The following is a 25,642-nucleotide window of genomic DNA, read 5'->3' on the forward strand; positions in this document are numbered from 1 at the left end:
TAGCAAGCATTCAGCACAATACTAATATATATTTGCACTTTATTTTGAGTGATTGTTGAATAACCTTAATATTTCACTCTGGTGCCTATGAAGTGTGCTGGGAAATATTTTTGATTCACTGATTCTGCATTTCTACTAATTTTAAGGATCACACACCGCTTCAGTCTCCCTTCAAGAGTCACCGTCACCATCCCATCTCTGTGACTTGCATACACGTTTACCAAAAAACAAGCGATTTCACTGCGTTTATTTGAACAAGCAGTGGGCATTGGACGTTACGCTGCAAAGACTATGCTCACGGAAACGCTCATCTTCCCAGCTGAATATTATCTGCAATCGAATTAGGTCGGTACTCATATTGTGCGTTCACAGTGACTACCTTTCGTCGTACACGTACATGCGTCTGTGTTATGCTACTAAATGTGGCCATGCAAATGCATCACATGTATTGCCTTGATTACTGTAAAAGACGTTCACAAGCTCTACAAGATTTATGTCCACGTGTGACAATACTATATCCCATTTGTTGACACGAGTGCTGTACAGCAGGGCAACCCCGCCGTCATGGACAACGCGTGTGTGCCCTCCAACAGAACTTAGCTGTTCAGAATAATAAGAAGTAACTCACTGGAGGCCGACTGCTTGATGCCGTCATACATTCCGGTAGCAGCCATGAGTATAAAGCAGAGTACGTTTGTTATAAAACAATTCCATAAGTTCATCTGTAAGTCCTGTTAAGGCAGAACAAAAACAAAGAAGCATATATGAACTCTGCCAAAAATCTTTGCTTTGCAACCTGTGAACTTCTCACAACTAAAGTGCCTTGAATTGAGTTGCGGGTATGTCACGCTTTTCTAATGCTACGTAAACAGATCTGAACAAATGAGACATCACTGTTTTGAGAAAGAAATAAATCTTTCATTTAAGTGCAGCCACATAGCTCTCTTGCTCATCCACTCATTTTATCTCGACCGTACTGGAAGCTATCTCATAACAAAACCTGAATCAACGTACAGTTAACAACTGGAACAGCACCCACAGATTATACAGACGCGCATGGCAATTGTCGAAACACACTTAGATACATTATCACAGTTTAACATGTAAGTGCACACATCTCGTTAGAACACTGTGTTGCGCATGCTCCTCCCAATCAGCACATTACATTACCAATGTCATCTATCTATACTTGTGTGGCAGCATACAGGCTGGTTTTTACGTCATATCAGTCATTCTTGAAATGGGCAGTTAGTATCTTTGATTTCATATTAATGGTGATGTTTTAATAAAAATGACAAGCTTTGCAAAATCAAGCTATGTTTGCCATGATGCCCTATGTCGAAAATTTACCAATGCGTGATGCATGAACACTTTCTTAAGCAGGAAAGTGGCACTCTAGCTCATTCTACAAATCAGAGCGCCTAGACAATACTCACATTTAACTGTCCTTGTGCGGCATAAGCTTCACACAGCAACTTTATCTTAGTCATGCATGATGTAATGGCATATAATACAACGACACAGACATGTCCACATTCTGAGACCTCGGATGTCAGCAATGGAACTGCTACTAAATATATGTCCTCTGTTCGGAAAACTTCTGTCCAAGTGTCGATGAATCTTCGGAAACTTGGTCGACTAGGAAATGGGACTTGATTCATTCTCCCAAGCGCCTGCGCAGAAAGTTCCCACAGCACGTAGTTCTTGTACGCGGCCTGGCAGACGAAGATGATTGTGAAGAATATGTGGTGTCCTGCTTTTCCAGTGTAACTTGAGAAGGTCTGAATGTTTGCTTCACGCTGCAAAGGAGGATAAAAATGGGTGAGTGAAAGAAGCACAGTAGGTCCCAGTCACTGTGGGCATTGGTGTAAGCAAAGTTTTGATGAAACTACAATGCAAAATGACACACTATGATAAGAAGCACACAACCGTATTTGGCCAGGAATAAGATCGTGAGCACCACTAGTGTCAACAAAAAAGGAGCCAGGATAACAGACACACATCTTTAGGTATTTATTTGTAAGCGCTGGTGTTGTTCCATCCCTTGTCCCAGTTCGTACTTGAAATTTCAATGATGGATACGTACCACACAGCTCATCTTTTCGTCTTCTATTTATTTGCAGCTTGCATACACCAAAAACTCCACTATGTTTTAGCTGCGCCAGACATACATGGGACCAGTAAGTCTGTCGACGTCACATAGTCGGCTAATGCTTTCTCGAATATCTTTCTCAGAAACGTCTCAGAAAGTAAGTCTCCTATAAGCTGTGCCATAGACATTTCTCATACAGCTGTTTATTCTAAGCTTTGTCCGAGTACAACTAAATCTTTTATACTATCAAGAGGGTACAAGTTCAATCCAGGCTTTGCCTAACCCAAACAGAGGTGTGGTGTTGAGCCGTGAATTGGCAAAGTGCACGCTCATAGGTTTGACCACTCATATTTGGAACACATAGCAACAATCTTAATGCAAAACACGGGTCAGATGACGTGACTATAGCTTATGGCAGCATGTATCAAAGCCAAGGACGAAACAAACACATGAAGATAGACAAATGCGTAAGCATTGACATTAGCGCTTACGTCTTCGTCTGTCATTATGTGACCATTTCATTCTTGATTTTGATGTGCGCTGCCATACGCTATCGTGAACCAACTAGCCCACCAGTACGTGTTAAGTAAGACAACTATAAAACAAAAAAAAACTTGACCAGTGCAAACTCGACAGTTTATCTGCGCGAGAAAAGTACGTGTTATGCAAATGGCTCCCAATGAGAACTACAACCCTATGAGATAGTTGTGTGCGCAAGGAAATATAGACACGAAAGTGCAGAAATAATTAGACACACGATGGTCAATGGGCTTGCTACTACGTGCCATGTCGAGAATGCACGTCTGGTGGATGTCAAGCGCAAGTTAGATTACGAACTTTCTACTACAGGGGCGTAGCCAGAAATTTTTTTCGGGGGGGGGGGGGTTCAACCATACTTAATGTTCGTGCATGCGTTCGTATGTGTGCGTGTGCATATGCACAAGCAAAACTGAAAAATTTCGAGAGGGGGGGGTTGAACCCCCCAAGATCCCCCCCCCCCCCACTTGGCTACGCCCCTGTTCTACTATAATTATGTATGTCAGCCACCCCAAACTGAATCATATATGCTATCAGCCAGCTTTGTTCATCTCACCATTTGAGTTTTGCACACTCAAGCTATCATTTTCAGCGATACATCACTTTTAAAACTGGCCTTCCCTCCCCTGAAGCCCTGCGTAATGTACACGGGGAAAGAGAAACTACCCGACAGTGTATATCCTCACTGTGCATCTGCCCGTGCTGCTCAGTGGCTGGATAATTTTTCACCACCTCTTACGCTTCCCTCTTCTCCTCAGACCCACTGCAGCATTGCATCTGATGCATACTACCATAAAGCACCATGTGGGACACAGCAGCCTACAAAGACATGCCTCACGGAAACCACTCGTTCTGCAGCAGCTCACCCACGCCATCCCCTTCATACAGCCAGCACTTGCAAAATTGGCCAATACACCACCTGCCCACCACTCTCACTAAAGAGTGAATCGGCAAGGTAGAAACGCAACTCTGCTGTAGAAGTGTGAAGACATTTTTAGCGAGAGAGAATGAAGCTCTGGCTCTTGGCTTGCGCTTCATTCCGGCAGAGTCCGTGCTGACCATGGCATTAAATTATGGTCCACAAAACGTGCAGGAGTGGGTAGCAAGAGCAACTACACTTCTCGAACTCCATGTGATTGCTATGTTACCGGCACTGCAACATGAGGTATTCGCCTCGAGATCTTTGAGTGGCGCCCTCTCGCATGTGACGTCAGAGAGGGGACTCAGGTACCGCTCTACGCGTGTGCGCGCTCGCTGCGTGAAGGCTGCTTAACGCTGATGGCCAGTCTGTCCAGCTCGAGTTATTGAAACAGTAGTGGGCAAGTTCATAAAGCAATTTGTACTTAATGTTGAAGCAATATGCCCAGCGAAATCGAGCGGAGTTGCCGTCAGGAGCACGTTCAGTGTTGATTGCTCCTGGTGTCATCTGCTAGCCATCAATGTGTACATCTGCATGTATGGCGACGATTTCTTTTCGCGACTGTTTTATGGCCGTGGCACACTCAAAATGACTTTCTGGCCCATTTTCGATCACTGATTTCAGCGTCTGGGCTTCGGCTACAGTGTCTGCATTAAAGCGCAATATACGTATACCACGTGCTGCACGTGTTTGGTTGCCAAGCCTGCTCCTTTGGTTCAATTCCTTTGTTCGGAGTTTTAAGTGCATGAGAAACAACGTGCGATGTCATTCAAGTATATTATATGGTCGTTACAGGCAAAAAACTTTCATTAAATACTGGTTTTCAGCAGCTGCTGTGTGAGCCCGTTTTAAGTACTTGAAATTGAAACAAGAAATAAAATGGTTGAGAGCCCGAGTCAAAAGTGGATGCACGACAGTGATACGAAGTATTGGTAGGTTGTGTGGAGTTGTTTTCATTTGATGCAACATGTTTTAATCCCTTCGTTAATAAATCGACATTTTCTGACTCGTCCATAGTCGTCTCAAAGTATACTGAAAAGAATTACTGTAACCATACTAACGTAGATAAATACAATGCTTTGACATCGGAAAGTCGTAAATAAGATGTATTCGCAATAAAATAGTGTAAATCACTCTCAACGGTCGACTCACGATAGGGCGTAGTGCGATCGCTGTACTAAAAAAGACTCACATGCTCCCTTATGCATTTGCCTAATATAACTCGAAGGCGAAATCTATCTTCTTTTTCTTCAGTCGATATATTGTTCCTTCCCCACCTCCCTCTGAATGCTGTCTGGACGTAACGTGGTTTCGCACTGCCTAGAGGATCGGACGCATTGCAAGCGTTCTACACTTTACCTGGTTTTGCATTGCCTTCGTGATTGGCCCACCGATCACTGAGGCAATGCAAAGCGACGATGTCATGTGATGACGTCATCATGTGATGATATTTTGCATCACTCGTGCTGACGCTGCCGACGCGAAACGCCGACGGTCAATTTTCAGGTTTGATGAGGAATGTAAGGCTTTCACCTTAAAATATTCGATCTGGTTACAGCGCAGTAAAGAATAGCAATAGGTCAGCCAAAGGGGCCGAAAGAATTGCGGGAAAGAGCTCTCTTTCTCATCTTCCTGGACACATTTGCCGATTTTTCATACTGCTTACCAAGCTGCACTATCGGTGTCAAATGAAACACGAACAGCAGAGCACGTTGCCCAAGTATTAGGAACTGTATATGCTTGTCGTCCTGTCATCACCACTGACAGGCCCCCACACCCAATTAGGCAGCACTGCGTGAGTGAAAGCATGATTGTGGCTCATAAGCGGCAAACCGCATGAGCGAAGGAAAGAAGTGTTAATTTCAAGGGCTCGTTTTCATTGTTATACACAATATTAAGGAGAACTAACAGACAATAATGCTAAGGAAAGTATAGGGGATGTTTTTTTTAGTAATAAATGTAAGGTAATTGTGAAGAAAGAAAAGTGGACGAAAAGATAGCTTGCCGCGGGCAGGGACCGAACCTGCGACCTTCGAATAAAGCGTCCGATGCTCTACCAACTGAGCTACCGCGGCGGCCATCCCCCCGTCCACTTTATAGGGTATATGTGCGCATTTAAACGTGGGAGCGTCAGTCAGCGCCGCCAGTAGCCATGACGGCGAGTGTGGAACACTCTTTTTCTGTCTTGTTGGCGTCACGTAGCACGTGAACTTATTACGAGCTGGCAGCTGACCAATTATCCCTCCCATACTACCTGAAGGCATCAAGTCTGCCAGAACGAGACCCTCGCTATGAATGAAGGAAAGAAGTGTTAATTTCAAGGGCTCGTTTTCATTGTTATACACAATATTAAGGAGAACTAACAGACAATAATGCTAAGGAAAGTATAGGGGATGTTTTTTTTAGTAATAAATGTAAGGTAATTGTGAAGAAAGAAAAGTGGACGAAAAGATAGCTTGCCGCGGGCAGGGACCGAACCTGCGACCTTCGAATAAAGCGTCCGATGCTCTACCAACTGAGCTACCGCGGCGGCCATCCCCCCGTCCACTTTATAGGGTATATGTGCGCATTTAAACGTGGGAGCGTCAGTCAGCGCCGCCAGTAGCCATGACGGCGAGTGTGGAACACTCTTTTTCTGTCTTGTTGGCGTCACGTAGCACGTGAACTTATTACGAGCTGGCAGCTGACCAATTATCCCTCCCATACTACCTGAAGGCATCAAGTCTGCCAGAACGAGACCCTCGCTATGAATGAAGGAAAGAAGTGTTAATTTCAAGGGCTCGTTTTCATTGTTATACACAATATTAAGGAGAACTAACAGACAATAATGCTAAGGAAAGTATAGGGGATGTTTTTTTTTTAGAATTAGTTTTATTAGTTTTATTTTTTAGTATTAGTTTTATTTTAGTTTTAGTTTCCTTCATTCATAGCGAGGGTCTCGTTCTGGCAGACTTGATGCCTTCAGGTAGTATGGGAGGGATAATTGGTCAGCTGCCAGCTCGTAATAAGTTCACGTGCTACGTGACGCCAACAAGACAGAAAAAGAGTGTTCCACACTCGCCGTCATGGCTACTGGCGGCGCTGACTGACGCTCCCACGTTTAAATGCGCACATATACCCTATAAAGTGGACGGGGGGATGGCCGCCGCGGTAGCTCAGTTGGTAGAGCATCGGACGCTTTATTCGAAGGTCGCAGGTTCGGTCCCTGCCCGCGGCAAGCTATCTTTTCGTCCACTTTTCTTTCTTCACAATTACCTTACATTTATTACTAAAAAAAACATCCCCTATACTTTCCTTAGCATTATTGTCTGTTAGTTCTCCTTAATAAACCGCATGAGCGTATCTCTAATCATGACGGTGCGAACTGTACCACGCGCACCACTGCTGGCATTTCAATAGAGCCGATAGTACTTGTGACAAGTTTTAATGTGCATCCAACTCGCCCAATCTACGCTATTTGTCCGCAATAACCCGCTGGTCGGTGAAGTTATCAATTATATCTTGTCACCAAACGTTTTGTGTACACAGGTCTACATGACTACAATTGAGAGTGGAGTGTGAATTTTCATTTAACACAAGTCTGTTTACACTTCAAATAACAGAGAGCTGAGCTAGTTAAGTGTTCATTCTAAAAACACAGGGCGTGCAAACACGGGCACAAGAAAGAAGTGGTGTCCTGACTTCTTTCTTGTGTCCGTGTTTGCACGCCCCATCTTTTTAAAATGAATCTTTACATAACGCTAACTTTTATTAAAGGGCCCCTCACCAGGTTTGACAATTTTGAGCTGACGAGCGCAATGCATGCACTGGGCGTTCACGATTACGTCTGCCAAAATTTACAACGCTACGCGCCACGTAAATGGGTCAAATTTCAAGCTGAACGCCGCTTGCCCTTCTCGCGGCCGCGCGCCCAGAGAATGAGGGGACGACGTACATGAGAGAATGGCCCTACGTAGATGGTAGTGCTGTGACGTCGCTCCTCTTCGTAGCAGACTGTGCTCTGACGTCACTAACAGTAGCACGTGACGCTGCGATAATTATTTGACACGACTTGTAGTTGGTGTAATTTGTTGCTTGAATGGATAACTAAAGCTTGAGAGCAATAATAAAACACACAAACGGAATGTGTGCGTTTTCTGTTTTAATTTTTACTGCGAATCGCAGCGAGATTCGAGACTAATCTGCGTCCGTTTCGTACGCGTTCGTGTTCTCGCGCTTTGCGCATCGTGCAGACGACACCCTTTACAACGAAACTAATTTTCTACCGCGTTCCAGCGCTCATTAGGCTCATTTATCCTCCCGCGTCTAACTAGATGTTCATGCGGCACACCGCTAGTCTCGCGTCCGTACAAATGTTGCAGCTTTCGTGCTCAGTAATAGGTTGAAAAGCCAAGTGATCGGCGAGGGTGCATTCGGCATAGCTTGCAGAGATGAAGCTCGAAGAACGCCGCCACAACACCGCTCGCGTCTCGGGGGCTCGGGCTGGTTCGGGCACGTCATGCGCTCGTGACATTTTGTGCGCATGACGTGTTCATGCGTATGCGTTATGTGATCCTCTTGCTCGCGTGCCGAAGAGGGCAGGGAAGGGATTTGGCTTGCGAAGGGTACGCGGGGCGAGCGGCAAGGGTTTGCAGCTCGCCTCCTCGCATCATGGTTTCGCGCCGCTACAAATTATTGTTTTTCTCAGCTTCTAACCGACCGATTAGAAATATTCTTGTGGCATAATGCTCTTAATTGGGCTCGCAACAACTTGCAATGTAACTAAAATTCGTTAGGTCACCTGGTGAAGGGCCCTTTAATCGCGCTTTGCTTCCAAAGCAGCAAAGATTGTATTTAATTCGTTTGGCGGGACGTTCGCACTTTCACGTAAGCTATTTTAAACGCCATCCAGCCCAGTGAGTGACGCCACGAACTCGGGGGCATGATCCTCACCACGATGGCTGTCGGTATATACAAGATACGTTAAATGTTAACGTTTCTTAACCTTCTGTAATGCTAGCAGTCATCTAAAGTCGGTAGAACAAAATACAGCTAGTAGTCAAGGAACGCCGTGTGACGCGAGCGAACTGTGACAAAAATGCTGCTGTTCTAGCCAGAGCCTAGCAGATGACAAAAGCCGAATCCCTGCTTTTGCGTCACCGAAGCACCCTTCGCAGCGCCGCCATCGGTTGCGCATCAGGCGAATAAAAGATCCTGACATCGTCTGTGCGGCATATCTGACTCTGCCGCCATTGCCTAGCAAGCATTGAGCACAATAATATATTTGCACTTTATTTTGAGTGATCGTTGAATAACCTTAATATTTCACTCTGGTGCCTCAGAAGTGTGCTGGGAAATGTTTTTGATTCACTGATTCTGCATTTCTACTAATTTTAAGGACCGCACACCGCTTCAGTGTCCCTTCAAGAGTCACCATCACCATCCCATCTCTGTGACTTGCATACACGTTTACCAAAAAACAAGCGATTTCACTGCCTTTATTTGAACAAGCAGTGGGCATCGGACGTTACGCTGCAAAGACTATGCTCACGGAAACGCTCATCTTTCCAGCTGAATATTATCTGCAATCGAATTAGGTCGGGTACTCGTATTGTGCGTTCACAGTGACTACCTTTCGTCGTACACGTACATGCGTGTGTGTTATGCTACTAAATGTGGCCATGCAAATGCATCACATGTATTGCCTTGATTACTGTAAAAGACAAGCTCTACAAGATTCATGTACACATGTGACAATACTATATCCCATTTGCTGACACGAGTGCTGTACAGCAGGGCAACCTCGCCCTCGTGGACAACGCGTGTGTGCCCTCCAACAGAACTTAGCTGTTCAGAATAATAAGAAGTAACTCACTGGAGGCCGACTGCTTGATGGCGTCATACGTTCCGGTAGCAGCCATCAGTAGAAAGCAAAGTATGTTTGTTATAAAACAACTCCATAAGTTCACCTGCAAGTCCTGTTAAGGCAGAACAAAAACAAAGAAGTGTATATAAACTCTGCCAAAAATCTTTGCTTTGCAACCTGTGAACTTCTCACAACTAAAGTGCCTTGAATTGAGTTGCGGGTATGTCACTCTTTTCTAATGCTACGTAAACAGATCTGAACAAATGAGACATCACTGTTTTGAGAAAGAAATAAATCTTTCATTTAAGTGCAGCCACATAGCTCTCTTGCTCATCCACTCATTTTATCTCGACCGTACTGGAAGCTATCTCATAACAAAACCTGAATCAACGTACAGTTAACAACTGGAACAGCACCCACAGATTATACAGACGCGCATGGCAATTGTCGAAACACACTTAGATACATTATCACAGTTTAACATGTAAGTGCACACATCTCGTTAGAACACTGTGTTGCGCATGCTCCTCCCAATCAGCACATTACATTACCAATGTCATCTATCTATACTTGTGTGGCAGCATACAGGCTGGTTTTTACGTCATATCAGTCATTCTTGAAATGGGCAGTTAGTATCTCTGATTTCATATTAATGGTGATGTTTTAATAAAAATGACAAGCTTTGCAAAATCAAGCTATGTTTGCCGTGATGCCCTATGTCGAAAATTTATCAATGCGTGATGCATGAACACTTTCTTAAGCAGGAAAGTGGCACTCTAGCTCATTCTACAAATCAGAGCGCCTTGACAATACTCACAGTCAACTGTCCATGTGTGGCATAAGCTTCAGACAGCAACTTGACCTTAGTCATGCATGAAGTGATGGCATATAAAACAACAACACAGATATGTCCACTTCCTGTGACCTCGGACGTTACCAACGGTACTGCTACTAAATAAACGTCCTCTGTCCGGAGAACTTCTTTCCAAGTATCGATGAATCTTAGGAAAGCTGGTCGGCTGTGAATTGGGACCTGATTCAATCTCCCAAGGGCCTGTGTAGCAAGCTCCCTTTGCACGTAGTTCTTATACATGGCCTGGCAGAAGAAGACGATCGTGAAGAAGACGTGGTGTCCGGCTTTCCCCGTGTAACTTGAAAAGGTTTGAAAGTTCGCTTCTCGCTGCAAAGGAGGATAGAAATGGGTGAGTGAAAGAAGCACAGCAGGTCCCAGTCACTGTGGGCATTGGTGTAAGCAAAGTTTTGATGAAACTACAATGCAAAATGACACACTATGATAAGAAGCACACAACCGTATTTGGCCAGGAATAAGATCGTGAGCACCACTAGTGTCAACAAAAAAGGAGCCAGGATAACAGACACACATCTTTAGGTATTTATTTGTAAGCGCTGGTGTCGTTCCGTCACTTGTCCCAGTTCGTACTTGAAATTTCAATGATGGATACGTACCATACAGCTCATCTTTTCGCCGTCTATTTATTTGTAGTTTGCATACACCAAAAACTCCACTATGTTTTAGCTGCGCCAGACATACATGGGACCGGTAAGTCTGTCGACGTCACATAGTCGGCTAATGCTTCCTCGAAAATCTTTCTCAGAAACAGCTTGGAAAGCTAGTCTCCTATAAGCTCTGCCATAGACATTTCTTATACAGCTGTTTATTCTAAGCTTTGTCTGAATACAACTAGGTCTTTTATACTATCAAGGGGGTACAAGTTTAATCCAGGCCTTGTCTAACCCATACAGAGGTGTGGCGTTGAGCCGTGAATTGGCAAAGTGCATGCTCATAGGTTTGACCACCCATATTTGGAACACATAGCAACAATTTTAATGCAAAACACGGGTCAGATGACACGACTATAGCTTATGGCAGCATGTATCAAAAGCAAGGACGAAACAAACACATGAGCATAGACAAATGCATAAGCATTGACATTAGCGTTTACGTCTTCGTGTGTCGTTATGTGTCCATTTCATCCTCGATTTTGATGCGCGCTGCCATACGATGTCGTGAACCAACTAGACCATCAGTACGTGTTAAGCAAGACAACTATAAAACAAAAAATCTTGACCAGTGCAAACTCGACAGTTCATCTACGCAAGAAAAGTATGTGTTATGCAAATGGCTCCCAATGAGAACTACAACCCTATCAGATGGTTGTGTAGGCAAGGAAATATAAAGACGAAAGTGCAGAAATAATTAGACATGCACGTACACGATGGTCAATGGGCTTGCTACTACGTGCCATGTCGAGAATGCACGGCTGGTGGATGTCAAGCGCAAGTTAGATTACGAGCTTTCTACCATAGTTATGTATGTCAGTCGCACCAAACTGTATCATATATGCTATCAGCCAGCTTTGTTCACCTAACCATTTGAGTTTTGTACACTCGAGCTATCATTTTCAGCTAAAACCGGCCTTCAGTCCCTTGAAGCCCTGCGTAATGTACACCCGTCGGCAAAATAAGTCTGGACGTGCGAGCGACTACTGCAATCAGATAAAACTAGAGTTACTGCATATGCTACCTTTAGGTAGCAGAGTTACGCATGTCTTCCAAATGCCGCTAGCAACCATGCGTTGCGGAGAAGCTGACGCTGGGGCCAATTTTTGTATTTCTCGATGGCGCCGCTGCAGCGAACTGGATTGACACTTGTCATTCACATTAAAGTAAATCGCCGGTCTTCGACACGCCAAAGATGTCGACCAGTGACCCGATAGGCATGTCGCCTGCAAAAACAGAGTGAGTCTTCGCGACATAGCCATGGTTGCTAGCCAGACCTATGCGCAACTCTGCTACCCAAAGGTAGCATAGACAGTATAACTCTAGATAAAACTTAAGTCCCTTATTATAGAAAGTAGCGACACTCTCCTCCATATCCTTTCCCAAGTGTCCAACCCTCCTCTCCCAAGTGTCCAAACCTTATCTATATCCTCTCCCAAACGGCCACTGTACAGGCGCCGGCCCTATAACCCGGCTCGCGCCACTTTCCTATGAAGAATGCTATGTCACGCTGATAACGCGCGCGTTTCCCGGGTGACGGCTCGTGAAGCGGGGAGGTGGAAGGCGGGAGAGGAGGGTGCTCTGCGTGGCGGCTCGGTTAAAAGAAAGACGGTACTTTCCCAAAAATATCCAGGGACTTTAGATAAAACTAGAGTTACTGTATATGCTACCTTTAGGTAGCAGAGTTGCGCATCATTTTTCCAACGCCGCTAGCAACCATGCATTGCGGAGAAGCTGACGCTCGGGCCAATTTTTGTATTTCTCGACGCCGCCGCTGCAGCTCACTCAATTAACACTAGTCATCGACAGCCAATGTTTATCACCGGCGTTCGACACGCCAGACATGTTTATCGGCGACGCGGTAGGCATGTCGCCTGCAAAAATGGAGTGCGACTTCACCGCATAGCTGTGGTTGCTAGCCGGACCTATGCGCTACTCTGCTACCTAAAGGTAGTGACTAGATAAAACTAGAGTTACTGTATATGCTACCTTTCGGTAGTGACTAGATAAAACTAGAGTTACTGTATATGCTACCTTTAGGTTTTAGGTAGCATGAGTTGCGCATCTGTTTTCCAACGCCGCTAGCAACTATGCATTGCGGAGAATCTGACGCTCGGGCCAATTTTTGTATTTCTCGACGCCGCCGCTGCAGCTCACTCAATTAACAATAGTTATCGACAGCCAATGTTTATCGCCGCCCTTCGACATGCCAGACATGTTTATCGGCGACGCGGTAGGCATGTCGCCTGCAAAAATGGAGTGCGACTTCACCGCATAGCCGTGGTTGCTTGCCGGACCTATGCGCTACTCTGCTACCTAAAGGTAGCATATACAGTGACTCTAGATCATAGCCGTGGTTGCTTGCCGGACCTATGCGCTACTCTGCTACCTAAAGGTAGCATATACAGTGACTCTAGATGTGCTACCTTTAGGTAGCAGAGTAGCGCATAGGTCCGGCAAGCAACCACGGCTATGCGGTGAAGTCGCACTCCATTTTTGCAGGCGACATGCCTACCGCATCGCCGATAAACATGTCTGGCGTGTCGAAGGGCGGCGATAAACATTGGCTGTCGATAACTAGTGTTAATTGAGTGAGCTGCAGCGGCGGCGTCGAGAAATACAAAAATTGGCCCGAGCGTCAGCTTCTCCGCAATGCATGGTTGCTAGCGGCGTTGGAAAACAGATGCGCAACTCTGATAAAACTAGAGTCACTAGAAAAATTTCAGAGTATCGCATCTGTTTTCCGCGCGCCGCCGGCGACGCGATTGGCTCACTCGCATCACGTGACCTCTCGCCGCCATATCCCTTCCAAGCGCTTTGGGTGCAGGCGCGTTGAATGCAGAGCGCGGCCGGACATTTAGCAGTAGCACGGTCCCCAGAAGTACTTCGTCGCTTTTTTAAACGCGCCTTGCAGATGCCAGAGATTAGCTCACCAGTAACCGAACGTTGCTGGTGAGCTACTCCGGGAATTTCGTATATTTTTGCATTCCGTGTGGGAAACATTAACGTCAAAGAGCGTCGTTCTATGTGGCTGCATAGTTGGCCGCGGAATGAATTCGCCTTCCTCGAAGAACACTCCTTTCTCCAGTGAACTACACAAACTTTGCTGGAAAAGCTCTCATGCAACAGGATACTTCACCTTTTCGGTTCGCTATGTTCAGCGCTATTGAAAACTACATACATACCTTTCTATTTGCTCGGCTGTTTGTATCTCGATCTATTGAATAGATTGTGCATGCATTTCGAGTTATAAGCGTGTCACGCACGAGAGCGAAATCGAAGACTTAATAAAATAATAACTGTTTACTGTATACCTTGAAGGCAATTATCGCATGATCATTTGCCACTGCGCAAAAGTGAAGCGTGGAACTCAGTTGATAAACTTGGTATAAGGCAATGTTATTAAGCGTATTTTATTTTTTTCAAAAAAGAATGTTGCTAATGCTGCATTGCGCCTAGCGTACCCTTACAATACTGTTTAGTGGGTGAGAAATGGTCACAGCAAAAAAAATTGGCTTATCCTCTCACGCATTGAGGGAATCTATTTCATGCGAGTCCTAGATCTATATACATACTGTGTTGCAGTAGCATGCGCGTTAAAGCTTTTCAGGATGTGCTATTTCTGATCAAAATAACATAAAGCACTGCGCCGAGGAAGCTTTAACAAGAGTGCATTACGAAAAAAAGAAGTTGAAATTAAAAGCAGTGCAGAAACCGAACCCCAGCCGTCTACGCGCTGGCAACGCCAAAAAAAAAAAAAAACACTTTGTAAAATATTTGCAAATGCACTGCAACGTTGGGAATATTAAGGAGACAAAAAATAGGAAATTAAACAACTGAGTAGTGACGTAAATCATTTTTGATGGCCTATTTTCTACGTATCTGTTAGGAAATGACAACGTATTCACAAAATAAGATGCACCTTACCTACCGCACGCCGATTCACCCATGCGTTCGGCTGCTGCCGTTCCGAACCGAGACAAATACTTCACGCACAACTTCCACTTACCGTACACACACCACTTCTATTACAGATAACACCCAGCTGAACGGCAAGCATGGTGCGCAAGTAAGGTATGCGTCAGCGATCAGTCGAAGGACGCAATGCTGAATGTTCTCGATGTTCGATAATGTTCTCGAATGCGCTATGAAGTGAACCTGAACACCGACTGCAAAGCTAGCGCATACAGGCAACATTCACCAAGTGTCGAAGTAAATGGCATCTCGCACGATCATTACGCTAATGCAACTATGTCTACAGCTCCAGACCTTGCGAACACCCGGCCGTGAAACGAAGAGAGACCAATGAAGCCCCAAGAGAGTTCGCGAGCACATGGCAACATTCGCCGCACGTTTCATTAACTACACCGCTTACCGCGCAGTCAATTCAGACTGTCGATGACTCGAATCACTTCTGATATTCTTTTGAAGAAACACACACACACATATTGGAGTTACGCCGAGCGTAACACGGCATCGAGGCGAAAAGATCGGTCACTTCTCAACACACGCTACCAACGCGCCGGACGGTGCGGAAGGGAAATGGCCGCCGCCGCTCAATGTTGCCCGCGTGCAGCCTACCTTTGCGGTACTCTGAAATTTTCCAGTGACTATAGATAAAACTAGAGTCACTGGAAAATCAGAGTACCGCAAAGGTAGGCTGCACGCGGGCAACATTGGGCGGCGGCGGCCATTTCCCTTCCGGACCGTCCGGCGCGTTGCTAGCGTGTGTTGAGAAGTCACCGATCTTTTAGCCTCGGAGCCTTGTTACGCTCGGCGGAACTGCATTATGTGTGTGTGTTTCTTCAAGAGGATATTAGAAGTGATCTCGAATCATCGACAATTATGAATCGACTGCGCAGTAAGCGGTGTAACTAATGAAACGTGCGGCGAATGTTGCCATGTGCTCGCTAACTCTCTTCATGGCTTCATCGGTGTCTGTTCGTATCACGGCCGGGTGCGTTCGCTAGGTCCGGAGCTGTAAACATAGTTGCATTAGCGCAGTGACTTCGTGCGAGATGCCATTTACTTCGACACTCGGTGAATCTTGTCTGTTTGCGCTAGCTTTGCAGTCGGTGTTCAGGTTCACTTCATAGCGCACTCGAGAACATTATCGAACAACATCCATTAGATTCAACACTGCGTCCTTCGGCTGATCGCTGACGCATACCTTGCTTGCGCACCACGCTTGCTGTTCAACTGGGTGTTACGTGTAATAGAAATGGTGGGTGTACTGTCATTGGAAGTTGTGCGCGACGTATTTACGTCTCGGTTCGGAACGCCAGCAGCCGAACGCACAGGCAAATCGGCGTGCGGTAGGTAAGGTGCATCTTATGTTGCGAATACGTTGTCATTTCCTAACAGATACGTAGAAACTAGGCCATCAAAAATGGCTGGCGTCACTAATTAAGTGTTTCAATTCCTATATTTTGTCTCCTTGATATTCCCAACGTTGCAGTGGATTTGCAAATATTTTTGTGTGTTCCGACAAACAGTTTTTTTGTTGTTGTTGTTGATGTTACCAGCACGTAAACAGCTGGGGCTGGGGTTCGGTTTCTGCTGTGCTTTTAATTTCAACTTTTTTTTCATAATCAACTCTTATGAAAACTTACTCGACACAGTGCTTTATGTTCTCTTGATCAGAAACAGCACATCCCGGACACTTTAAAGCGCATGCTACTGCATCAGTAAGTATATAGACCTAGGGCTCGAATGAAATCGATTCCCTCAATGTGTGGAATCTGCCGTTTGTTTTTACAGCGAAAGCTGTTATGAGATCATTTCAACGGCCGTTTTTGGTGGCGTAGTTGTCCGCCGCCGCCGCCGCCGGTGTCCGTAACCACTATCGCTCGAAATAAGAAAAAAAAACGAAATAAGAAAAAATTTCCATGATGGAACGGGGTTCGAACCTGGGCCCTCTGCGTGGGAGCCCAGTGTTGTACCTCAGAGCCATGCCGGTGCTTGGAACTGCCTTGCAAAACGACGCTATACAGGCTTCATGTCCAGAAGGAACCACATTAACATATGTAATTTAGTGTGGTAGAAGAGTGAAATAACAACCACGCATCACACAACGCGAATTCTGTAACCAGGCGTCACACAATGCGAATTGCGCAACGAGTGGGCTGTTGGATGCTTCCAACCCATTACAAGGGGCTCTGCAATAATTCTTCATCGTCATCAGGCACAACACCAACAAAGTGCGCATAACGCGTTACATGTTTTTAGCGGGTACCACGGCTCTCCGTTGAATGACGAAAAATGGCACAGTGGCTGCTTCCCTACTTCACAGAAATTATGATTTGTAGCGTAGTGGGTTCCTCGCAAGTGCACTTGCATTGGTTTCCAAGGAAGCCCATGAGCCCATCATCCATTTCCTCAGGGTCTCAATTAAGTTCTTCCCCCCTCTCTCTGTCTCTCTTTCTCACGTCAATGTATGCTATATTGCATGGTGGGAGAGTTAAATAGCGACCGGGCGTCACACAATGCGAATTACGTAACTGGTGAGCCGATTAAAGCTTCCAACCCATTACAAAGGCCTGAGCCACAATTCTTCATCGTCATCAGTCGTCACGTAAACAAAGTGCACATAATGCCTTACATATGTGTAGCTGGAACCTCGCTTCTGCGCACAATGACGAATAATGGCGTTGTAGGTGCTTCCCAATTTCACAAATATTGTGATTTATAGCGTAGTGGGTACCTTGCTAGTGTACTTGTATTAGTAGCCCCAGAGGGCTTACAACGGCCTCTAGAAATGGCGCTCTTCCAGCTTTCGCTGTGACTGTGCTGCGCTTTCCGCGCAGGCCTGGCATTTTTAAAGACGATAGTCTTTCTTGGGGAACTTAAACGCAGAAATTTTGGTCTGTCTTTCTGTCTGTCTGTCTTTCTGTTTGTCGGCACGTCCCTCGATTCAGCCACTCGGCCAAAGTTGAACCACTTGCCCAAGGGCCAGCCGTCTTGAACTGGTATGGCTGTTCATACTTGTGAACGTTGTCGATCAAAAAGTAAATATCATGCATATCTGAGGTGCAACATCACTAGGTAAGTATTAGGTGGCGTGTTCCTTTAATAGAAAATGCATACATACGTAATTTTAAGGACCCTAGTTTCTTAAAGGGACCGACAACTGGCCAGAACGGGTGATTAGATCCTGGTGGAAATGAAAAGGCCGTGAATTATATTGACAGATTCCAGAATACCTTGCGCGATCTGAGTAGGATTTATATTTTTAAATCGCGTTTAAAAGTAACAAAAACCGGTATGTCGCGCAGCCTAGCGCGAGCGCCATGAACCAGACGTATGCTGTCTTAAGCACTTTGTTGTACGTAGTCTAATGCTTTTACGCGCACCAGAACGAGGGCTGAAAATTTGAATATGTATGTTATTGTCAATTCCGTTTGTTTCTAAGGTAAAAGAAGTAAACCATGAGATGCGGCGCTGCTTTCGTGGCTTCCAGTGAAACTACACTGTAAGTGAAACGGAGGCTGCGGCGCAAGCGCGCGGCTTCCGGCGGCGTTTCCCGCGTAGCTCTACTCTCGTCTGCTCTCGTCGTATCGGACTTTTGAAGAGTAGCACGCGAGTTTGCGCTGCTGCTCGCAAGATGCCATCGACTTACTGTTCTGTGGAGGATTTCTACCACTTCATGAACAGCACTGCTATTGTATCCTACCACTTCTTTCGTTTTCGAACGCTTGGCTTGGCTTGGCTTGACTAAAATGTGATAAAGCGACCTGTGTACGGCCAAAGTACTTCTATAAGAAGCCCCAGAAAAACGCTATAACTATTGTAAAATAATTAAATAGGCTAGAAAGCAGTAGTCGCGGCACCGCAGACTTTTGCAAACGTAACATTGCCTTTTTATACTTAGGGCATAACTTGTCACCACTGCTGGCGTATAATCGCTATCGCGCTCACCTCTCACTGTTTGCAGCATGGGATATTAAGACTGCATAATCGCTGCAGATCGAAAAACTCTGATTACAAATGTTTTACGACGTTCTCCGCGTTACCACTCCGTGATTAGAAGCTCTGACCGGTAAGCTTCCCGTTGCACTCAAGAAAACGGTTACCACAAAAGTTGGTTGTCGGTCCCTTTAAGCTGCAGTGAAAATGCATAAGAATGGAAGCTTGAGCGAGTTGGTATGCGTTCATCTTTGTTGAAACAGCGCTCACTAGACGACGACGAAGTAAAAGAAGGCACAGGACAGGCGCTGCCTGTCCTGTGCCTTCTTTTACTTCGTCGTCGTCTAGTGAGCGCTGTTTCAACAAAGCTGAAAATGCGACTGCGCTGAAATTTGCCTTCCTCCGTGCCCTTCGCACGAGCTCATTGTTGTGTTTCGGTTTCGGTTCTGTATTGCACTGTACGAATGCCATGGGTTGGTGTTGAAAAACTTTAGTTTTGAGAAGGCCAAGAAGGTGAAAAAAAAATATTTAAAAAATGAAAAAGCAGCGTTGTGGGCGGCCTTCAGACTGCCGGTTGTGGGCGCCGCTCTGGCGTTCCTGTTTTACCCAGGTGACGCGTAAATAAAAGAGTGTGTGGAGAGTACTCGTTGAGTGCGGACGTTTCTCTGCTTCAGCCCTTCGCGCCAAACCGCGTTTTCGGCCTGGCTGGCGTCCCCGCCGGTCGCGTTGGTCACCGCAGGTCTTCGCCTGCTGCTGCGCCGGGACTACCAGCACGCAACACAGCACTCATGTTTCCCGACGTATTGCCAGATGGCGTCCATATCTCACACAGCGCCTCTTCTATCGTCTTTACACGACATTTGCAGCGAAGCACGCAGATACGCGGCCAATTTTTGTTTGTTTTTTTGCTGTGACCATTTTTCACCCACTTAACAGTTTTGTAAGGGTACGCTGGGCGCATTGCAGCATTAGCAACATTTTTTTTTGCAAGAAATTTTAAAAATACGCTTAAATAACATTGCGTTATACAAAGTTCACCAACAAAGTCCCACGCTTCTCTTTTGCGCAATGGCAAATGATCATGCCACAATTGCCATCGAGATATACCAGTGAACAGTTATTATTTTATTAAATCTTCGATTTCGCTCTCGTGCGTGACACGCTTAAAACTCGAAATGCATGCACAATCTGTTCAAGAGATCGAGATATAAACAGCCGAGCAAATAGAAAGGTATGTAGTGTATAGTTTTCAATATAGCTGAACATAGCGAACCGAAAAGGGAAAGTATCCTGTCGCATGAGAGCTTTTCCAGCACAGTTTGTGTAGTTCACTGCAGAAAGGAGTGTGTTCTTCGAGGGGGGGCGAATTCGTTCCGGCCAACTATGCAGCCCCGTAGAACGACGCTCTTTGACGTTAATTTTTCCAACACGGAATGCAGAAATGAACGAGATTCCCAGATTAAGTTCGGTTGCTGGTGAGCTACTCTCTGGCATCTGCATGACGCGTTTAAAAAAGCGACGAAGTACTTATGGGACCGTGGTACCGCTAAATTTCCGGCCACGCTCTACGTTCAACGCGCCTGCACCCAAAGCGCTTGGAAGGGATATGGCGGCGAGAGGTCACATGACGCGAGTAAGCCAATCGCGTCGGCGGCGGCGCGCGGAAAACAGATGCGATACTCTGAAATTTTTCCAGTGACTCTAGATAAAACTAGAGTCACTGTATATGCTACCTTTAGGTAGCAGAGTTGCGCATCTGTTTTCCAACGCCGCTAGCAACCATGCATTGCGGAGAAGCTGACGCGGCTGACGCTCGGGCCAATTTTTGTATTTCTCGACGCCGCCGCTGCAGCTCACTCAATTAACACTAGTTATCGACAGCCAATGTTTATCGCGGGCCTTCGACACGCCAGACATGTTTATCGGCGACGCGGTAGGCATGTCGCCTGCAAAAATGGAGTGCGACTTCACCGCATAGCTGTGGTTGCTAGCCGGACCTATGCGCTACTCTGCTACCTAAAGGTAGCATATACAGTGACTATGCTACCTTTAGGTAGCATATACAGTGACTATGCTACCTTTAGGTAGCAGAGTTGCGCATAGGTCTGGCTAGCAACCACAGCTATGCGGTGAAGTAGCACTCCGTTTGTGCAGGCGACATGCCTATCGTGTCGGCAGTTAACATGTCCGGCGTGTCGAAGACCGGCGCTAAACATTGATTATCGATGACTGGTGTTAATTCGGTTCGCTGCAGCGGCGGCATCGAAATATACAAAAATTGGCCCGAGCGTGAGCTTCTCCGCAATGCATGGTTGCTAGTGGCGTTTGGAAGACGAATGCGCAACTCTGCTACCTAAAGGTAGCATATACAGTAACTCTAGATAAAACTGCATCGGCGCGCCATCTGATGTGGAGAGTGCGCACGCGCGTCCTTTCAATTTCGCAGCCATATCTTTCTACTCGCTTGCAGCGGACCAGGTGATTACATGCATCGTTTTGCGCTAGGCGTCACTTTCATTCTTCAATCCGTGATGCGCTCAGTACGACGGGGGCATGGTGGCGGTGAAGTGTACGTGGCTCGCTTCACAGACAATGCAGAGCAGCCGAACTTTTCATTTAACACGCTGGTGTTAAAAGCTCCTTTTGCAGAAATTCCGGTGTCGGTGTCTACGTAAGCGTCGTTGGTAGTGCGTGAAAAATCGGCGCGTTCTGTGTGGCAAAAATGTGTTCAATGTTAAGCGCACAGACTTTCTTTTCCTCTCGGCACGTTGAGGCTAATTATGAGGAGGCGATGCCAACTAGGCCCGATCAGGTTATCGTGTTCTACTCTTGGAGGCGAAGCTCAAGCGTCCTCGTTTTATCGTGGTTCGAAGAGCTCACACTTAGAGTACAGAGAAGCAGGGAACTTCTACTCATTGATGAACACGCTATGTTCTTTTGAGCTGTCACTCAGCCATCTTGAGTTCATCACTGCTGCCACGTTTTTGTAACTTCATGCCGCCACGCGGAATGCGTTGTGATTTACATGCTCTCTATAGACTATTTTACGGACTTGTTTCGGTGCTGCCATGCTGGGCTGCTAACCTTGCCTTGTTTTATGTTGAACAACTAAGCGAACTGTGCAACAGTGGGCGTATACACATGAGAACTGTTGGTTTGGTGCATATTCGGCGTTTCCTGGCTTTATCAGTTCGCGTCGGGGGATACAAAAATAAGAAAACATTCGTTGAACAGCCCATGATGGCGGCGCCAATATGCCTTACGTAACATAGTCTATAGAGGATATCGCAAGCTCTGAAGAAGCATGATCACAGGTTCTTGGTATCCTGTCCGAAAACTTATTGCCGATCAGTGTCTGAGTGTGACCACGCGGTTTCACTGTTTTTTTAATGACAACTTAATACGGCATAGGTGACAAGTTTCGCCGTTGCTATTTTTCGCTCGCCCTCAGTTGCTTTCCTTTTCTACAGATTACAATGAGCGTTTTTTTTTCGTTTTTTTTTTCAAGTCCATTCGCCTATTTTGTTGCATGTGCAAGGTGATCTACCTGCCTCTTAATTGTTATGTTATATATGTTAATAAACTGAAGCATTCTTTCGGCTCAACGCCTTTTCGTTTTCGGTGCCCTCGTTCGTGTTTCAGTATCACGTGGTACGCTTCAACTAAAACGAACGTGCAGTGAAATAAGGATGTGTGTGGCACCGGTATGCCACTGAGACAAGATATGCTATCTCTGTAATCAGGGCATATATCGAGCTGCGTATACACTTCACCACCACCCATAGGCGTATCTACCGGGGGGGCAAGGGGGGCGCTAGCCCTCCCACAGAGAAATGTTGGGGAGGCGGAGCCCCCCCACTTTCGACAGTGGTAATTGCCGGCTGCAGACTGGGAAACTAACATGTCAGGCAAAGTTTTACTTGACCGCAGCAATAACGTAATTTTGTAATAAAATTTGTCATACGATTCTGCTGTGACGACTGTCCTCCGTGTGTCATGACCACGCACTGTAGGCTATGTGCGGTGCGGGCTGCCTATTCCACGCCTGTGCGTCTTGCGCTCGAGCATTGCAGAGGAGGCTATCGCTCAGCAGGGGCTCCATAACATTACAGCAATCTGTCATGATTTTAGTTTGTTCTGCCTGGCCTGAAATTTAGGTAATCCGCGACACTAATATGGGCGGGAACCAGTAAACGTTTCATAGCCCGATCAAACGCTCTCCTTTTTCAGGAAATTCAGTTCCTTTCTTTGAAAACGAATAGCATCGCCACTGCTCCATACAATCAAGTTTCTGTGAGTTGATGAGTGTGCAGAAGTGTCCAGTATTTTAGTTGTGCTAGCCAGGACAGCTAAAATAGATTCCCACATTAGTCTACGATTAGTCTGCTTCACTTGGCTTATCATATGGTAGCCTGCAGCGATCGTGGTGGCATGTAACAAGGCAGTGGACTCGAGCACATTGAGAAGCCCAGCATTCAAGTTTGCCCCGGTACTTGGTATACTTCACCAGGGAGATGATCAGCGCCCACGGTTTTCTGGACTAAGAAGGCTGCCTACCTGCAAAGGATTGTGTCTGTTCCTAATATTGTTTATTTCTCTCTCTACCTCTGTCAGCAACGATGTGTTAGTTGTACACGCGCAAAAACAGCTCAACATCGTTATACTACAACTGAAAGTATCTATATTATACGTATGAGGGTAGCGAATTGGGCGAGTTGGAAAATGCTCATGATGGTTAGCGCAAACGGGACACGGTCATTTTTTCTTCTTTTCGTCCGTGTTCCGTTTGCGCTAACCGTCATGAGTATCTATTATACACATCTCACCCGCTGCTATAAGCAGCCGCTGCCAATGTGATTGGCGGGCAGCCTTCTTAAATTACGTTCAGAGGAGACACTGTCTGGCTATTCCGAAAAAAAAAAATGAGTTATTGTTCAGCACAGTAATGCGCTGCTTATTGTGCTCACTTCATTATAACGCCGCGAGTTTTCGCAGACTTGTGACGTCACGTACCAAGGAGGCGAGTTTATGGCACATTGAAAATTTTTGACGAATACGGAACAACCAATGACAAACAATACGCCGTATTGAAAATAGTTCATTATTATTATTTTACGCAATCATGCGTACGTGGTAATTACGCGGTGTATCACTTACGCGTCATTTCTTGCGTCGTTTTACGAGCAGGTGCTGTGAGCATGACCCAGAAAATTTCAACCAATCATTAACAGCTAACGACCTCTACGGAAGGAAACAATGCCGGGTACGTTTAACGTTATAATCACCCACATTTTTTCAAGGAAAATTCGAGCTTAAATAGTTTGCGTAGGCTATTTAATTGGAGGAACCGGAGGGGAGGAATAAAGGGCCACTTCACCGCTTTTCCGTCCACCCAAGCTGGGAAAAATAGGAGGGCAAGGAACGACACCTAGTATATAAATTCGTAGCCATTTATAATCTCATAACTATACACAACCAGATCAATGTGGTTTGCTTAAGTATTAATCAACTGAACTTGGTCTTCTTCTTAAGAAAGGCTTTATATTAGAGGGCTCTAACAGTAAAGAAATTGGCACTCGGCTTATCCTGAAGACTTCTGCGATGTACCTTGCTTTGTCAGCCACATGTTTTCTTTAATAAGTGAGAATTTAAGGCACTAGAGTCATAGCAGGTTCTACAACGCGAAACTAAAACTGGGAAGCTTGCTGATGCAATGCTCAGATATATATATATATATATATATATATATATATATATATATATATATATATATATATATATATATATATATATATATATATATATATATATATATAGTGAGCGACGCCAGCCCAGCCCCCCCCCCCCCCACTCGCGAACGAGCTGGTAATTGCCACTGCCACCACCGTGCCCCTGTCGAATTGGGCGCGTCACGGATTGAAGAAAGAAAGCGACGCCTAGCGCAAAGCGCTACATGTAATCGCTGGTCCGCTGCAAGCGAGTAAAAAGATGTGGCTGCGAGATTGAAAGGACGCGCACGCGCACTTTCCACGTCAGATGGCGCAGCGATGCAGTTTCATCTGAAATCCCTTAATATATAGAAAGTAGCGACACTCTCCTCCATATCCTCTCCAAAGTGTCCAACCCTCCTCTCCCAAGTGTCCAAACCTTATCTATATCCTCTCCCACCCGGCTAGCGCCACTTTCCTATAAAGAATGCTATGTCACTCTGATAACGCGCGCGTTTCCCGGGCGGCGGCCCGTGATGGAAGGCAGGAGAGGAGGGTGCTCGGCGTGGCGGCTCGGTCAAGAGAAAGACGGTCATCATCATCATCAGCCTGTCTAAAAGAAAGACGGTACTTTCCCAAAAAATCCAGGGACTTTAGTCTTATCTGATTGCGGTCGTCGCTCGCGCGTCCCGACTTATTTTGCCGACGGGTGTACACGGGCAAAGACAAACTACCCGACAGTGTATATATACGCTCACTGTGCGTCCACCCGTGCTGCTCAGACACTGCATAATTTTAGATGCGAAGCATCTTATAGCAGAGTTCAAACCGGTGGTGGTGGTGTGCGGCGTGACCACCCTTACTGCGCATGCGCATACGCTCGCCACTTCCCCCTCTCCCCTCCCTCTCTCCACTCTTCCTCTGGAACGCGGGCTAGGCATGCCGAAATTCTCTCCTGCGCAATGCCGCGATGAGCGCCAGCGCATGCGCGTCCCCTCCCCCTCTCTCTGCTCTCCTACGCTTCCCCCCTCTCGCACGCCTTTCGACCGCGTTCCCCGCTCGCCCTGTGTGAGAATGATTAACGCAGCTTTGTTCTGTGAACTAGACCACAAAAT

General features: G+C 46.0%; 3 non-coding genes across 3 annotated transcripts; 1 reads left to right on the top strand and 2 right to left on the bottom strand.

Annotated features, from left to right (window-relative positions):
• Positions 1-5,550: 5,550 nt before the first annotated feature.
• Trnak-cuu (transfer RNA lysine (anticodon CUU)) lies at positions 5,551-5,623 on the bottom strand. Its single transcript has one exon. It is a non-coding gene; the product is annotated as a tRNA-Lys (tRNA).
• Positions 5,624-6,005: 382 nt separating this feature from the next.
• Trnak-cuu (transfer RNA lysine (anticodon CUU)) lies at positions 6,006-6,078 on the bottom strand. Its single transcript has one exon. It is a non-coding gene; the product is annotated as a tRNA-Lys (tRNA).
• Positions 6,079-6,692: 614 nt separating this feature from the next.
• Positions 6,693-6,765, top strand: Trnak-cuu (transfer RNA lysine (anticodon CUU)). The gene has a single exon. It is a non-coding gene; the product is annotated as a tRNA-Lys (tRNA).
• The last annotated feature ends 18,877 nt before the right edge of the window (positions 6,766-25,642 follow it).

The sequence above is a fragment of the Rhipicephalus sanguineus genome, chromosome 9 (genome assembly GCF_013339695.2).
Source record: "Rhipicephalus sanguineus isolate Rsan-2018 chromosome 9, BIME_Rsan_1.4, whole genome shotgun sequence".
Classification (NCBI taxonomy): Eukaryota; Metazoa; Arthropoda; class Arachnida; order Ixodida; family Ixodidae; genus Rhipicephalus; species Rhipicephalus sanguineus.